The sequence below is a fragment of the Carica papaya genome, chromosome 8 (assembly GCF_054855325.1).
Source record: "Carica papaya isolate Zhongbai chromosome 8, ASM5485532v1, whole genome shotgun sequence".
Taxonomy (NCBI): domain Eukaryota; kingdom Viridiplantae; phylum Streptophyta; class Magnoliopsida; order Brassicales; family Caricaceae; genus Carica; species Carica papaya.
Window position 1 is genome coordinate 17,332,039 of NC_142316.1, and position 14,708 is coordinate 17,346,746.

Below are 14,708 nucleotides of genomic sequence, written 5' to 3' on the forward strand. Positions count from 1 at the left end.
GAGGGATCATACCAGCACTAATGCAACAGATTCTATCAGAACTCCGTAGGCAAGGGTGCTTGGGCGAGAGTAGTACTAGCATGGGTTACCTCCTGCGAAGTCCTTATATTTCACCCATTTTCTTGTGAAGTTCTCGTGTTGCACCCATTTTTTTGCAGATAATTCTTTCGACGTTACGCGCGACTTGAATTATGGTCCTCAGGTTTATTCGCAAATGTGAGTCACGGCGTTGTGACATTTTACTTGATATTAGAACGAGAACGGGAGGTGCAGTGCGCACGCACAAGGAAACAAATGACGGGAGGGGGAAGAAAGGGGAATGAGTTTATGTATTTGTAGCGCAAAATTAAACGGGTGCGATCATACCAGCACAAATGCACCAGATCCCATCAGAACTTCACAGTTAAGTGTGCTTAGGCGAGATTTGTACTCGGATGGGTGACCTCCTGGGAAGTCCTTGTGTCGCACCAATTTTTTTTCAGACGGGTCATTCGACGTTAGGCGCGTCTGGAACTAGGGTCCGCTGGTTTATACACAAATGTGAGTCTATAAGCAGGGGCATTTTAATCGATATTAAAACGAGAATGAGAGGTGAAGTGTTAACGCACAAGGATACAAATGACTGGAGGGGGAAGAAAGGAGAAGGAGTGTATGTATTTGCAGCGCGAAATTAAACAGGTGCGATCATACCAGCACTAAAGCCCCGGATCCCATCAGAACTCCGCAGTTAAGTGTGCTTGGGTGAGAGTAGTACTCGGATAGGTGACCACTTGGGAAGCCCTCGTGTTGTACCTATTTTTTTTCGGATTGGTTGTTCGACGTTACGCGCGAATGGAATTATAAACCGCTGGTTCATTTGCAAAGGTGAGTCACAGTGCGGGGGCATATTACTTGATATTAGAACGAGAAAGAGAGATGCAGAGTGCACGCACAAGGAAACAAATGACGGGAGGGGGGATGGGAGGAGAAACTGTGTATGTATTTGCAGTGCAGAATGAAACATGAGGGATCATACCAGCACTAATGCAACGGATTCTATCAGAACTCCGCAGTTAAGTGTCCTTTGGCGAAAGTAGTATAATGATGGGTTACCTCCTTGGAAGTTCTCGTGTTGCACCCATTTTCTTTTTTTCAGATGTGCCGTTCGACCTTACGCGCGACCTTAATTATGGTCCGCAGATTTTTTCGCAAATGTAAGTCACGGCGCCGTGGCATTTTACTTGATATTTGAGCGAGAACGAGAGGTGCAGTGCGCACGCACAAGAAAACAAATGATGGGAGGTGGAATAAAGGAGAAGGAGTTTATGTATTTTCAGCGAAATTAAACAGGTTCGATCATACCAGCACTAATGCACCGGATCCCATCAGAACTCCGCAGTTAAGTATGCTTGGGAGAGAGTAGTACTCGAATGGGTTACCTCTTGGGAAATCCTCGTGTCGCACTAATTTTTTTTTCAGACGGGTCGTTCGACGTTACGCGCGACTGGAACAAGGGTTCACTGGTTTATACGCAAATGTGAGTCAAGAAGCAGGAGCATTTTAATCGATATTAGAACGAGAAAGAGAGATGCAGAGTGCACGCACAAGGAAACAAATGACGGGAGGGGGGATGGAGGTAGAGAAAGTATATGTATTTGCAGCACAGAATGAAACATGAGCAATCATACCAGCACCAATGCAACGGATTCTATCAGAACTCCGCAAGTTAAAGGTGCTTGGGCAAGAGTAGTACCCGGATGGGTGACCTCCTGGGAAGTCCTCGTGTCGCCTTAATTTTTTTTTTCAGACGGGTCGTTCGACATTATGTGCGACTGCAACTAGGGTCCCCTGGTTTATACGCAAATGTGAGTCAATAAGTAGGGGCATTTTAATCGATATTAGAACGAGAAGGAGATATGCAGAGTGCACGCACAAGGAAACAAATGACGGGAGGGGGAGGGAAGGAGAAAGAGTGTATGTATTTTCAGCACGAAATGAAACAGGTGCGATCATACTAGTACTAATGCATCGGATTCTATCAGAACTCCGTAGGTAAGGTGCTTGGGCGAGAATAGTACTTGCATGGGTTACCTCCTGCGAAGTCCTTATATTTCACCCATTTTCTTGTGAAGTCCTCGTGTTGCACCCATTTTTTAACAGATGATTCTTTCGACGTTACGCGCAACTTGAATTATGGTCCTCAGGTTAATTCGCAAATGTGAGTCACGACACCGTAGTATTTTACTTGATATTAGAACGAGCACGGGAGGTGCAGTGCGCACGCACAAGGAAAGAAATGACGGGAGGGGGAAGAAAGGAGAAGGAGTTTATGTATTTGCAGCGCGGAATTAAACGGGTGCGATCATACCAGCACTAATGCACTGGATCCCATCAGAACTCTGCAGTTAAGTTTGCTTGGCCGAGAGTAGTACTCGGATGGGTGACCTCTTGGGAAGTCCTTGTGTCGCACCAATTTTTTTTCAGACGGGTCGTTCGACGTTACGCGCGACTGGAACTATGGTTCGCTGGTTTATACGCAAATGTGAGTCAAGAAGCAGGGGCATTTTAATAGATATTAGAACGAGAAGGAGAGGTGCAGTGTGAACGCACAATGAAACAATTGATAGGAGGGGGAGGGAAGGAGAATGAGTGTATGTATTTTCAGCACGAAATGAAACAGGTGCGATCATACCAGCACCAATGCTTCGGATTCTATCAGAACTCCGTAGGTAATGGTGCTTGGGCGAGAGTAGTACTAGCATGGGTTACCTCCTGCGAAGTCCTTATATTTCACCCATTTTCTTGTGAAGTCCTTGTGTTGCACCCATTTTTTTGCAGATGATTCTTTCGACATTACGCGCGACTTGAATTATGGTCCTCAGGTTTATTCGCAAATGTGAGTCACGGCGCCGTGGCATTTTACTTGATATTTGAATGAGAACGTAAGGTGCATTGCGCACGTACAAGGAAACAAATGACGGGAGGGAGAAGAAAGGAGAAGGATTTTATGTATTTGCAGCGTGAAATTAAACAGGTGCGATCATACCAGCACTAATGCACCAGATTCCATTAAAACTCCGCAGTTAAGTGTGCTTGGGCGAGATTAGTACTCGAATGGGTGACCTCCTGGGAAGTCCTCGTGTCGCACTAATTCTTTTTTTCAAACGGGTCGTTCGACATTACGCGCGACTGGAACTAGGGTCCACTGGTTTATACGCAAATATGAGTCAGGAAGCAGGGGCATTTTAATCGATATTAGAACGAGAAGGAGAGATTCAGAGTGCACGCACATGGAAACAAATGACGGGAGGGGGATGGAGGGAGAAAAAGTGTATGCAGCGCAGAATGAAACATGAGCAATCATACCAACTCCAATGCAACGGATTCTTTCAGAACACCGCAAGTTAAGGGTGCTTGGGCGAGAGTTGCACTAGGATGGGTGACCTCCTACGAAGTCCTTATATTTCACCCATTTTCTTAGGAAGTCCTCGTGTTGCACCCATTTTTTTGCAGATAATTCTTTCGACGATACGCGCGAGTTGAATTATGGTCCTCAGGTTTATTCGCAAATGTGAGTCACGGCACCGTAGCATTTTACTTGATATTAGAACGAGCACGGGAAGTGCAGTGTGCACGCACAAGGAAACAAATGACGAGAGGGGGAAGAAAGGAGAATGAGTTTCTGTATTTGCAGCGCGAAATTAAACGGGTGCGATCATATCAGCACTAATGCACCGGATCCCATCAAAAGTCCGCAGTTAAGTGTGCTTGGGCGAGAGTAGTACTCGGATGGGTGACCTCCTGGGAAGTCTTCGTGTCGCACCAATTTTTTTTCAGACGGGTCGTTCGACGTTACGCGCGACTGGAACTTGGGTCCGCTGGTTTATACGCAAATGTGAGTCAAGAAGCAGGGGCATTTTAATCGATATTAGAACAAGAAGGAGAGGTGTAGTGTGAACGCACAAGGAAACAATTGATGGGAGGGGGAGGGAAGGAGAAGGAGTGTATGTATTTTCAGCACGAAATGAAACATGTGCGATCATACCAGCACTAATGCAACGGATTCTATCAGAGCTCCGTAGGTAAGGGTGCTTGGGCGAAAGTAGTACTAGCAAGGGTTACCTCCTGCGAAGTCCTTTTATTGCACCCATTTTATTGTGAAGTCCTCGTGTTGCACCCATTTTTTTGCAGATGATTCTTTCGACGTTACGCGCGACTTGAATTATGGTCCTCAGGTTTATTCGCAAATTTGAATCACGGCACCGTAGTATTTTACTTGACAAAAAAACGAGCACGGGAGGTGCAGTGCGCACGCACAAGGAAACAAAGGACGGGAGGGGGAAGAAAGGAGAAGGCGTTTATGTATTTGCAGCGCGAAATTAAACGGGTGCGATCATACCAGCACTAATGCACCGGATCCCATCAGAACTCCGCAGTTAAGTGTGGTTGGGCGAGAGTAGTACTCGGATGGGTGACCTCCTGGGAAGTCCTCGTGTCGCACCAATTTTTTTTCAGACGGGTCGTTCGACGTTACGCGCGACTGGAACTGGGGTCCGCTGGTTTACACGCAAATGTGAGTCAAGAAGCAGGGGCATTTTAATCGATATTAGAACGAGAAGGGGAGGTGCAGTCTGAACGCACAAGGAAACAATTGACGGGAGGGGGAGGGAAGGAGAAGGAGTGTATGTATTTTCAGCACGAAATGAAACAGGTGCGATCATACCAGCACTAATGCAACGGATTCTATCAGAACTCCGTAGGTAAGGGTGCTTGGGCGAGGGTAGTACTAGCATGGGTTACCTCCTGCGAAGTCCTTATATTTCACCCATTTTCTTGTGAAGTCCTCGTGTTGCACCCATTTTTTTGAATTATAGTCCTCAGGTTTATTCGCAAATTTGAGTCACGGCACCATAGTATTGTACCTGATATTAGAACGAGCACGGGAGGTGCAGTGCGCACGCACAAGGAAACAAATGACGGGAGGGGGAAGAAAGGAGAAGGCGTTTATGTATTTGCAGCGCGAAATTAAACGGGTGCGATCATACCAGCACTAATGCACCGGATCCCATCAGAACTCCGCAGTTAAGTGTGCTTGGGCGAGAGTAGTACTCGGATGGGTGACCTCCTGGGAAGTCCTCGTGTCGCACCAATTTTTTTTCAGACAGGTCGTTCGACGTTACGCGCGACTGGAACTGGGGTCCGCTGGTTTACACGCAAATGTGAGTCAAGAAGCAGGGGCATTTTAATCGATATTAGAACGAGAAGGGGAGGTGCAGTGTGAACGCACAAGGAAACAATTGACGGGAGGGGGAGGGAAGGAGAAGGAGTGTATGTATTTTCAGCACGAAATGAAACAGGTGCGATCATACCAGCACTAATGCAACGGATTCTATCAGAACTCCGTAGGTAAGGGTGCTTGGGCGAGGGTAGTACTAGCATGGGTTACCTCCTGCGAAGTCCTTATATTTCACCTATTTTCTTGTGAAGTCCTCGTGTTGCACCCATTTTTTTGAATTATAGTCCTCAGGTTTATTCGCAAATTTGAGTCACGGCACCATAGTATTTTACCTGATATTAGAACGAGCACGGGAGGTGCAGTGCGCACGCACAAGGAAACAAATGACGGGAGGGGGAAGAAAGGAGAAGGCGTTTATGTATTTGCAGCGCAAAATTAAACGGGTGCGATCATACCAGCACTAATGCACCGGATTCCATCAGAACTCCGCAGTTAAGTGTGCTTGGGCGAGAGTAGTACTCGGATGGATGACCTCCTGGGAAGTCCTCGTGTCGCACCAATTTTTTTTCAGACGGGTCGTTCGACGTTACGCGCGACTGGAACTGGGGTCCGCTGGTTTACACGCAAATGTGAGTCAAGAAGCAGGGGCATTTTAATCGATATTAGAACGAGAAGGGGAGGTGCAGTGTGAACGCACAAGGAAACAATTGACGGGAGGGGGAGGGAAGGAGAAGGAGGGTATGTATTTTCAGCACGAAATGAAACAGGTGCGATCATACCAGCACTAATGCAACGGATTCTATCAGAACTCCGTAGGTAAGGGTGCTTGGGCGAGGGTAGTACTAGCATGGGTTACCTCCTGCGAAGTCCTTATATTTCACCCATTTTCTTGTGAAGTCCTCGTGTTGCACCCATTTTTTTGAATTATAGTCCTCAGGTTTATTCGCAAATTTGAGTCACGGCACCATAGTATTTTACCTGATATTAGAACGAGCACGGGAGGTGCAGTGCGCACGCACAAGGACACAAATGACGGGAGGGGGAAGAAAGGAGAAGGCGTTTATGTATTTGCAGCGCGAAATTAAACGGGTGCGATCACACCAGCACTAATGCACCGGATCCCATCAGAACTCCGCAGTTAAGTGTGCTTGGGTGAGAGTAGTACTCGGATGGGTGACCTCCTGGGAAGTCCTCGTGTCGCACCAATTTTTTTTCAGACGGGTCGTTCGACGTTACGCGCGACTGGAACTGGGGTCCACTGGTTTACACGCAAATGTGAGTCAAGAAGCAGGGGCATTTTAATCGATATTAGAACGAGAAGGAGAGGTGCAGTGTGAACGCACAAGGAAACAATTGACGGGAGGGGGAGGGAAGGAGAAGGAGTGTATGTATTTTCAGCACGAAATGAAACAGGTGCGATCATACCAGCACTAATGCAACGGATTCTATCAGAACTCCGTAGGTAAGGGTGCTTGGGCGAGGGTAGTACTAGCATGGGTTACCTCCTGCGAAGTCCTTATATTTCACCCATTTTCTTGTGAAGTCCTCGTGTTGCACCCATTTTTTTGAATTATAGTCCTCAGGTTTATTCGCAAATTTGAGTCACGGCACCATAGTATTTTACCTGATATTAGAACGAGCACGGGAGGTGCAGTGCGCACGCACAAGGAAACAAATGACGGGAGGGGGAAGAAAGGAGAAGGCGTTTATGTATTTGCAGCGCGAAATTAAACGGGTGCGATCATACCAGCACTAATGCACCGGATCCCATCAGAACTCTGCAGTTAAGTGTGCTTGGGCGAGAGTAGTACTCGGATGGGTGACCTCCTGGGAAGTACTCGTGTCGCACCAATTTTTTTTCAGACGGGTCGTTCGACGTTACGCGCGACTGGAACTGGGGTCCGCTGGTTTACACGCAAATGTGAGTCAAGAAGCAGGGGCATTTTAATCGATATTAGAACGAGAAGGGGAGGTGCAGTGTGAACGCACATGGAAACAATTGACGGGAGGGGGAGGGAAGGAGAAGGAGTGTATGTATTTTCAGCACGAAATGAAACAGGTGCGATCATACCAGCACTAATGCAACGGATTCTATCAGAACTCCGTAGGTAAGGGTGCTTGGGCGAGGGTAGTACTAGCATGGGTTACCTCCTGCGAAGTCCTTATATTTCACCCATTTTCTTGTGAAGTCCTCGTGTTGCACCCATTTTTTTGCAGATGATTCTTTCGACGTTACGCGCGACTTGAATTATGGTCCTCAAATTTATTCGCAAATGTGAGTCACGACGGTGTAGAATTTTACTTGATATTAGAACGAGAACGGGAGGTGCAGTGCGCACGCACAAGGAAACAAATGACGGGAGGGGGAAGAAAGGGGAATTAGTTTATGTATTTGCAGCGCAAAATTAAACAGATGCGATCATACCAGCACTAATGCACCGGATCCCATCAGAACTACGCAGTTATGTGTGCTCGGGCGAGATTAGTGCTCGGATGGGTGACCTCCTGCTAACTCCTTATAATTCACCCATTTTCTTGGGAGGTCCTTGTGTTGCACCCATTTTTTTGCAGATGATTCTTTCGACGTTACGAGCGACTTGAATTATGGTCCTCAAGTTTATTCGCAAATGTGAGTCACGACGGTGTAGAATTTTACTTGATATTAGAACGAGAACGGGAGGTGCAGTGCGCACGCACAAGGAAACAAATGACGGGAGGGGGAAGAAAGGGGAATTAGTTTATGTATTTGCAGCGCGAAATTAAACAGGTGCGATCATACCAGCACTAATACACTGGATCCCATCAGAACTCCGCAGTGAACTGTGCTTGGGCGAGATTAGTACTTGGATGGGTGACCTCCTTGGAAGTCCTCGTGTCGCACTAATTTTTTTTCAGACGGGTCGTTCGACGTTAAGCGCGTCTGGAACTAGGGTCCGCTGGTTTATACGCATCAAGAAGTAGGGGCATTTTAATCGATATTAGAACGAGAATGAGAGGTGAAGTGTGAACGCACAAGGAAACAAATGACGGGAGGGGGTAGAAAGGAGAAGGAGTGTATGTATTTGCAGGCGAATTTAAATAGGTGCGATCATACCAGCACTAAAGCCCCGGATCCCATCAGAACTCTGCAGTTAAGTGTGCTTGCGCGAGAGTAGTACTCGGATGGGTGACCACTTGGGAAGCCCTCGTGTTGCACCTATTTTTTTTCAGATGGGTTGTTCGACGTTACGCGCGAATGGAATTATAGACAGCTGGTTCATTTGCAAAGGTGAGTCACGGGGCCGTGGCATTTTACTTGATATTTGAACGAGAACGAGAGGTGCAGTGCGCACGCACAAGGAAATAAATGACGGGACGGGGGATGGAAGGAGAAAGAGTGTATGTATTTGCAGTGCATAATGAAACATGAGGGATCATACCAGCACTAATGCAACGGATTCTATCAGAACTCCGCAGTTAAGGGTGCTTGGGCGAGAAAAGTACTCGGATGGGTGACCTCTTGCGAAGTCATTATATTTAACCCATTTTCTTGGGAGGTCCTCGTGTTGCACCCATCTTTTTGCAGATGATTCTTTCGACGTTACGCGCGAATGGAATTATAAACCGCTGGTTCATTTGCAAAGGTGAGTCACGGTGTCGTGGCATTTTACTTGATATTAGAACGAGTACGGGAGGTGCAGTGCGCACGCACAAGGAAACAAATGACGGGAGGAGGAAGAAAAGAGAAGGAGTGTATGTATTTAAAGCGCAAAATTAAACAAGTGGCATCATACCAGCACTAATGCACTTGATCCCATCAGAACTCTGCAATTAAGTATGCTTGGGCGAGAGTAGTACTCGGATGGGTGACCTCTTGGGAAGTTCTCGTATCGCAACAATTTTTTTTCAGATGGGTCGTTCTACGTTACGCACGAATGGAACTATGGTCCACTGGTTTATACGCAATTGTGAGTCAAGAATCAGGGGCATTTTCATCGATATTAGAACGAGAAGGAGAGGTGCAGTGTGAACGCACAAGGAAACAAATGATGGGAGGGGGGGAGGGAAGAAGGAGTGTATGTATTTTCCGCACGAAATTAAACAGGTGCGGTCACACCAGCACAAATGAACCGGATCCCATCAGAACTCCGCAATTAAGTGTGCTTTGGCGAAAGTAGTACAATGATGGGTTACCTCTAGGGAAGTTCTCGTGTTGCACCCATTTTCTTTTTTTCAGATGTGCCGTTCAACGTTACGCGCGACTTTAATTATGGTCCGCAGATTTATTCGCAAATGTGAGTCACGACGCCGTGGCATTTTACTTAATATTTGAACGAGAACGAGAGGTGCAGTGCGCATGCACAAGGAAACAAATGACGGGAGGGGGAAGAAAGGAGAAGGAGTTTATGTATTTGCAGCGCGAAATTAAACAGGTGCGATCATACCAGCACTAATGCACCGGATCCCATCAGAATTCTGCAATTAAGTGTGCTTGGGCAAGAGTAGTACTCGGATGGTTGACCTCCTGGGAAGTCCTCGTGTCGCACTAATTTTTTTTTTCAGACGGGTCATTCGACGTTACGCGCGACTGGAACTAGGTTCCACTGGTTTATACGCAAATGTGAGTCAAGAAGCAGGGGCATTTTAATCGATATTAGAAAGAGAATGAGAGATGTAGAGTGCACGCACAAGGAAACAAATGACGGGAGGGGGGATGGAGGGAGAAAAAGTGTATGTATTTGCAACGCAGAATGAAACATGAGCAATCATACCAGCACCAATGCAACGAATTCTATCAGAACTCCGCAAGTTAAGGGTGCTTGGGTGAAAGTAGCACTAGGATGGGTGACCTCCTGCGAAGTCCTTATATTTCACCCATTTTCTTAGGAAGTCCTCGTGTTACACCCATTTTTTTGCAGATGATTCTTTCGACGATACGCGCGACTTGAATTATGGTCCTCAGGTTTATTTGCAAATGTGAGTCACGGCGCCGTGGCATTTTACTTTATATTAGAACGAGTACGGGAGGTGCAGTGCGCACGCACAAGGAAACAAATGACGGGAGGGGGAAGAAAGAGGAATGAGTTTATGTATTTGCAGCGCAAAATTAAACAGGTGCGATCATACCAGCACAAATGCACCGGATCCCATCAGAACTCCGCAGTGAAGTGTGCTTGGGCGAGAGTAGTACTCGGATGTGTGACCTCTTGGGAAGTCCTCGTATCGCAACAATTTTTTTTCAGAGGGGTCGTTCGACGTTACGCGCGACTGGAACTATGGTCCGCTGGTTTATACGCAAATGTGAGTCAAGAATCAGGGGCATTTTAATCGATATTAGAACGAGAAGGAGAGGTGCAGTGTGAACGCACAAGGAAACAAATGATGGGAGGGGGGGAGGGAAGAAGGAGTGTATGTATTTTTAGCACGAAATTAAACAGGTGCGGTCACACCAGCACAAATGCACCGGATCCCATAATAACTCCGCAGTTAAGTGTGCTTTGGCGAAAGTAGTACAATGATGGGTTACCTCCTGGGAGGTTATCGTGTTGCACCCATTTTTTTTTTCAGATGTGCCGCTCGACGTTACGCGCGACTTTAATTATGGTCCGCAGATTTATTCGCAAATGTGAGTCACGGCGCCGTGGCATTTTACCTGATATTTGAAAGAGAACGAGAGGTGCAGTGCGCATGCACAAGGAAACAAATGACGGGGGGGGGGGGAAGAAAGGAGAAGGAGTTTATGTATTTGCAGCGCAAAATTAAACAGGTGCGATCACACCAGCATAAATGCACCGGATCCTATCAGAACTCTGCAGTTAAGTGTGCTTTGGTGAAAGTAGTATAATGATGGGTTACCTCGTGGGAAGTTCTCGTGTTGCACCCATTTTCTTTTTTTCAGATGTGTCGTTAGACGTTACGCGCGACTTTAATTATGGTCCGCAGATTTATTCGCAAAAGTGAGTCATGGCGCCGTGACATTTCACTTGATATTTGAATGAGAACGAGAGGTGCAGTGCGCATGCACAAGGAAACAAATGACGGGAGGGGGAAGAAAGGGGAAGGAATTTATGTATTTCCAGTGCGAAATTAATCAAGTGCGATCATACCAGCACAAATGCATCGGATCCCATTGGAACTCCGTAGTTAAGTGTGCTTGGGCGAGAGTAGTACTGGGATGGGTGACCTCATGGGAAGTCCTCGTGTCGCACTAATTTTTTTTTTAGACGGGTCGTTCGACGTTACGCGCGACTGGAACTAGGGTCTCCTGGTTCATACGCAAATGTGAGTCAAGAAGCAGGGGCATTTTAATCGATATTAGAACGAGAAGGAGAGATGCAGAGGGCACGCACAAGGAAACAAATGACGGGAGGGGGGATGGAGGGAGAAAAAGTGTATGTAGTTGCAGCGCAGAATGAAACATGAGCAATCATACCAGCACCAATGCAACGGATTCTATCAGAACTCCGCAAGTTAAGGGTGCTTGGGCGAGAGTAGCACTAGGATGGGTGACCTCATGCGAAGTCCTTATATTTCACCCATTTTCTCAGGAAGTCCTCGTGTTGCACCCATTTTTTTGCAGATGATTCTTTCGACGATACGTGCGACTTGAATTATGGTCCTCAGGTTTATTCGCAAATTTGAGTCACGGCACCATAGTATTTTACCTGATATTAGAACGAGCACGGGAGGTGCAGTGCGCACGCACAAGGAAACAAATGACGGGAGGGGGAAGAAAGGAGAAGGCGTTTATGTATTTGCAGCGCGAAATTAAACGGGTGCGATCATACCAGCACTAATGCACCGGATCCCATCAGAACTCCGCAGTCAAGTGTGCTTGGCTGAGAGTAGTACTCGGATGGGTGACCTCCTGGGAAGTCCTCGTGTCGCACCAATTTTTTTTCAGACGGGTCGTTCGACGTTACGCGCGAGTGGAACTAGGGTCCGCTGGTTTATTCGCAAATGTGAGTCAAGAAGAAGGGGCATTTTAATCGATATTAGAACGAGAAGGAGAGGTGCAGTGTGAACGCACAAGGAAACAATTGATGGGAGGGGGAGGGAAGGAGAATGAGTGTATGTATTTTCAGCACGAAATGAAACAGGTGCGATCATACCAGCACTAATGGAACGGATTCTATCAGAACTCCGTAGGTAAGCGTGGTTGGGCGAGAGTAGTACTAGCATGGGTTACCTCCTGCGAAGTCCTTATATTTCACCCATTTTCTTGTGAAGTTCTCGTGTTGCACACATTTTCTTTTCTTCAGATGTGCCGTTCGACGTTACGTGCGACTTTAATTATGGTCTACAGATTTATTCGCAAATGTGAGTCACGGCGCCGTGGCATTTTACTTGATATTTGAACGAGAACAAGAGGTGCAGTGCGCACGCACAAGGAAACAAATGACTTGAGGGGGAAGAAAGGAGAAGGAGTTTATGTATTTGCATCGTGAAATTAAACAGGTGCGATCATACCATCACTAATGCACCGGATCTCATTAGAACTCTGCAGTTAAGTGTGCTTGGGCGGGAGTTGTACTCGGATGGGTGACCTCCTGGGAAGTCCTCGTGTCGCACTAATTTTTTTTTTCAGACGGGTCGTTCGACGTTACGCGCGACTGGAACTAGGGTCCACTGGTTTATATGCAAATGTGAGTCAAGAGAAAGGGGTATTTTAATCGATATTAGTACGAGAAGGAGAGATGCAGAGTGCACGCACAAGGAAACAAATGACGGGAGGGGGGATGGAGGGAGAAAAAGTGTATGTATTTGCAGCGCAGAATGAAACATGAGCAATCATACTAGCACCAATGCAACGGATTCTATCATAACACCGCAAGTTAAGGGTGCTTGGGCGAGAGTAGCACTAGGATGGGTGACCTCCTGCGAAGTCCTTATATTTCACCCATTTTCTTAGGAAGTTCTCGTGTTGCACCCATTTTTTTGCAGATGATTCTTTCGACATTACGTGCGACTTGAATTATGGTCCTCAGGTTTATTCGCAATTGTGAGTCACGGCGCTGTAGCATTTTACTTGATATTAGAACGAGAACGAGAGCTACAGTGCGCACGCACAAGGAAACAAATGACGGGAGGGGGATGAGTTTATGTATTTGCAGCGCGAAATTAAACAGGTGCAATCTTTCTAGCACTAATGCACCGGATCCCAGCAGAACTCCGCAGTTAAGTGTGCTTGGGCGAGAATAGTACTCGGATGGGTGACCTCTTTGGAAGTCCTCGTGTCGCACCAATTTTTTTTCAGACGGGTCGTTCGACGTTACGCGCGAGTGGAATTAGGGTCAACTGGTTTATACGCAAATGTGAGTCAAGAAGCAGGGGCATTTTAATCGATATTAGAACGAGAATGAGAGGTGAAGTGTGAACGCACAAGGAAACAAATGACCGGAGGGGGAAGAAAGGAGAAGGAGTGTATGTATTTACAGCGCGAAATTAAATAGGTGCGATCATACCAGCACTAAAGCCCCGGATTCCATCAGAACTCCGCAGTTAAGTGTGCTTGGGCGAGAGTAGTACTCGGATGGGTGACCACTTGTGAAGCCCTCGTGTTGCACCTATTTTTTTTCGGATGGGTTGTTCGACGTTACGCGCGAATGGAATTATAAACCGCTGGTTCATTTGTAAAGGTGAGTCACGGTGCCGGGTCATATTACTTGATATTAGAACGAGAAAGAGAGATGCAGAGTGCACGCACAAGGAAACAAATTACGGGAGGGGGGATGGGAGGAGAAAGAGTGTAAGTATTTGCAGTGCAGAATGAAACATGAGGGATCATACCAGCACTAATGAAACGGATTCTATAAGAACTCCGCAGTTAAGGGTGCTTGGGCGAGAAAAGTACTCGGATGGGTGACCTCCTGCGAAGTCCTTATATTTCACCCATTTTCTTGGGAGGTCCTCGTGTTGCACCCATCTTTTTGCAGATGATTCTTTCGACATTACGCGCGACTTGATTTATGGTCCGCAGGTTTATTCGCAAATGTGAGTCATGGCGCCGTGGTATTTTATTTGATATTAAAACGAGTACGGGAGGTGTAGTGCGCACGCACAAGGAAACAAATGACGGGATGAGGAAGAAAAGAGAAGGAGTGTATGTATTTGAAGCACAAAATTAAACAAATGGCATCATACCAGCACTAATGCACTGGATCCCATCAGAACTCTGCAGTTAAGTGTGCTTGGGCGAGAGTAGTACTCAGATGGTTGACCTCCTGGGAAGTCCTCGTGTCGCACCAATTTTTTTTCAGACGGGTCGTTCGACGTTACGCGCGACTGGAACGAAGGTCCGCTGGTTTATACGCAAATGTGAGTCAAGAAGCAGAGGCATTTTAATCGATATTAGAACGAGAAGGAGAGGTGCAGTGTGAACGCACAAGGAAACAATTGATGGGAGGGGGAGGGAAGGAGAAGGAGTGTATGTATTTTCAGCACGAAATGAAACAGGTGCGATCATACCAGCACTAATGCAACAGATTCTATCAGAACTCCGTAGGTAAGGGTG

The 14,708-nt window shown here is 46.8% G+C and overlaps 7 non-coding genes and 23 pseudogenes across 7 annotated transcripts; all 30 read left to right on the top strand.

The window, feature by feature from the left end:
- Window positions 1–352: 352 nt before the first annotated feature.
- On the top strand, window positions 353–471 carry LOC148245379 (5S ribosomal RNA; annotated as a pseudogene).
- Window positions 472–676: 205 nt separating this feature from the next.
- Window positions 677–795, top strand: LOC148245380 (5S ribosomal RNA; annotated as a pseudogene).
- Window positions 796–1,327: 532 nt separating this feature from the next.
- On the top strand, window positions 1,328–1,446 carry LOC148245381 (5S ribosomal RNA; annotated as a pseudogene).
- An 887-nt stretch (window positions 1,447–2,333) lies between these two features.
- LOC148245382 (5S ribosomal RNA) lies at window positions 2,334–2,452 on the top strand (annotated as a pseudogene).
- Window positions 2,453–3,011: 559 nt separating this feature from the next.
- Window positions 3,012–3,130, top strand: LOC148245383 (5S ribosomal RNA; annotated as a pseudogene).
- Window positions 3,131–3,686: 556 nt separating this feature from the next.
- LOC148245384 (5S ribosomal RNA) lies at window positions 3,687–3,805 on the top strand (annotated as a pseudogene).
- Window positions 3,806–4,364: 559 nt separating this feature from the next.
- Window positions 4,365–4,483, top strand: LOC148245385 (5S ribosomal RNA). Its single transcript, XR_015814763.1, has one exon. It is a non-coding gene; the product is annotated as a 5S ribosomal RNA (ribosomal RNA).
- A 205-nt stretch (window positions 4,484–4,688) lies between these two features.
- LOC148245386 (5S ribosomal RNA) lies at window positions 4,689–4,807 on the top strand (annotated as a pseudogene).
- Window positions 4,808–5,010: 203 nt separating this feature from the next.
- On the top strand, window positions 5,011–5,129 carry LOC148245387 (5S ribosomal RNA). Its single transcript, XR_015814879.1, has one exon. It is a non-coding gene; the product is annotated as a 5S ribosomal RNA (ribosomal RNA).
- A 205-nt stretch (window positions 5,130–5,334) lies between these two features.
- On the top strand, window positions 5,335–5,453 carry LOC148245388 (5S ribosomal RNA; annotated as a pseudogene).
- Window positions 5,454–5,656: 203 nt separating this feature from the next.
- LOC148245389 (5S ribosomal RNA) lies at window positions 5,657–5,775 on the top strand. Its single transcript, XR_015815079.1, has one exon. It is a non-coding gene; the product is annotated as a 5S ribosomal RNA (ribosomal RNA).
- Window positions 5,776–5,980: 205 nt separating this feature from the next.
- On the top strand, window positions 5,981–6,099 carry LOC148245390 (5S ribosomal RNA; annotated as a pseudogene).
- A 203-nt stretch (window positions 6,100–6,302) lies between these two features.
- Window positions 6,303–6,421, top strand: LOC148245391 (5S ribosomal RNA). The gene has a single exon (XR_015815214.1). It is a non-coding gene; the product is annotated as a 5S ribosomal RNA (ribosomal RNA).
- Window positions 6,422–6,626: 205 nt separating this feature from the next.
- LOC148245392 (5S ribosomal RNA) lies at window positions 6,627–6,745 on the top strand (annotated as a pseudogene).
- Window positions 6,746–6,948: 203 nt separating this feature from the next.
- Window positions 6,949–7,067, top strand: LOC148245393 (5S ribosomal RNA). The gene has a single exon (XR_015814433.1). It is a non-coding gene; the product is annotated as a 5S ribosomal RNA (ribosomal RNA).
- A 205-nt stretch (window positions 7,068–7,272) lies between these two features.
- LOC148245394 (5S ribosomal RNA) lies at window positions 7,273–7,391 on the top strand (annotated as a pseudogene).
- A 589-nt stretch (window positions 7,392–7,980) lies between these two features.
- On the top strand, window positions 7,981–8,099 carry LOC148245395 (5S ribosomal RNA; annotated as a pseudogene).
- A 196-nt stretch (window positions 8,100–8,295) lies between these two features.
- LOC148245396 (5S ribosomal RNA) lies at window positions 8,296–8,414 on the top strand (annotated as a pseudogene).
- Window positions 8,415–8,975: 561 nt separating this feature from the next.
- Window positions 8,976–9,093, top strand: LOC148245397 (5S ribosomal RNA; annotated as a pseudogene).
- Window positions 9,094–9,297: 204 nt separating this feature from the next.
- On the top strand, window positions 9,298–9,416 carry LOC148245398 (5S ribosomal RNA; annotated as a pseudogene).
- A 209-nt stretch (window positions 9,417–9,625) lies between these two features.
- On the top strand, window positions 9,626–9,744 carry LOC148245399 (5S ribosomal RNA; annotated as a pseudogene).
- A 563-nt stretch (window positions 9,745–10,307) lies between these two features.
- LOC148245400 (5S ribosomal RNA) lies at window positions 10,308–10,426 on the top strand (annotated as a pseudogene).
- Window positions 10,427–10,630: 204 nt separating this feature from the next.
- Window positions 10,631–10,749, top strand: LOC148245401 (5S ribosomal RNA; annotated as a pseudogene).
- A 210-nt stretch (window positions 10,750–10,959) lies between these two features.
- LOC148245402 (5S ribosomal RNA) lies at window positions 10,960–11,078 on the top strand (annotated as a pseudogene).
- A 209-nt stretch (window positions 11,079–11,287) lies between these two features.
- LOC148245403 (5S ribosomal RNA) lies at window positions 11,288–11,406 on the top strand. Its single transcript, XR_015815940.1, has one exon. It is a non-coding gene; the product is annotated as a 5S ribosomal RNA (ribosomal RNA).
- Window positions 11,407–11,968: 562 nt separating this feature from the next.
- LOC148245404 (5S ribosomal RNA) lies at window positions 11,969–12,087 on the top strand (annotated as a pseudogene).
- Window positions 12,088–12,650: 563 nt separating this feature from the next.
- On the top strand, window positions 12,651–12,769 carry LOC148245405 (5S ribosomal RNA; annotated as a pseudogene).
- Window positions 12,770–13,321: 552 nt separating this feature from the next.
- On the top strand, window positions 13,322–13,440 carry LOC148245406 (5S ribosomal RNA; annotated as a pseudogene).
- Window positions 13,441–13,645: 205 nt separating this feature from the next.
- LOC148245407 (5S ribosomal RNA) lies at window positions 13,646–13,764 on the top strand. The gene has a single exon (XR_015814990.1). It is a non-coding gene; the product is annotated as a 5S ribosomal RNA (ribosomal RNA).
- A 561-nt stretch (window positions 13,765–14,325) lies between these two features.
- On the top strand, window positions 14,326–14,445 carry LOC148245408 (5S ribosomal RNA; annotated as a pseudogene).
- The last annotated feature ends 263 nt before the right edge of the window (window positions 14,446–14,708 follow it).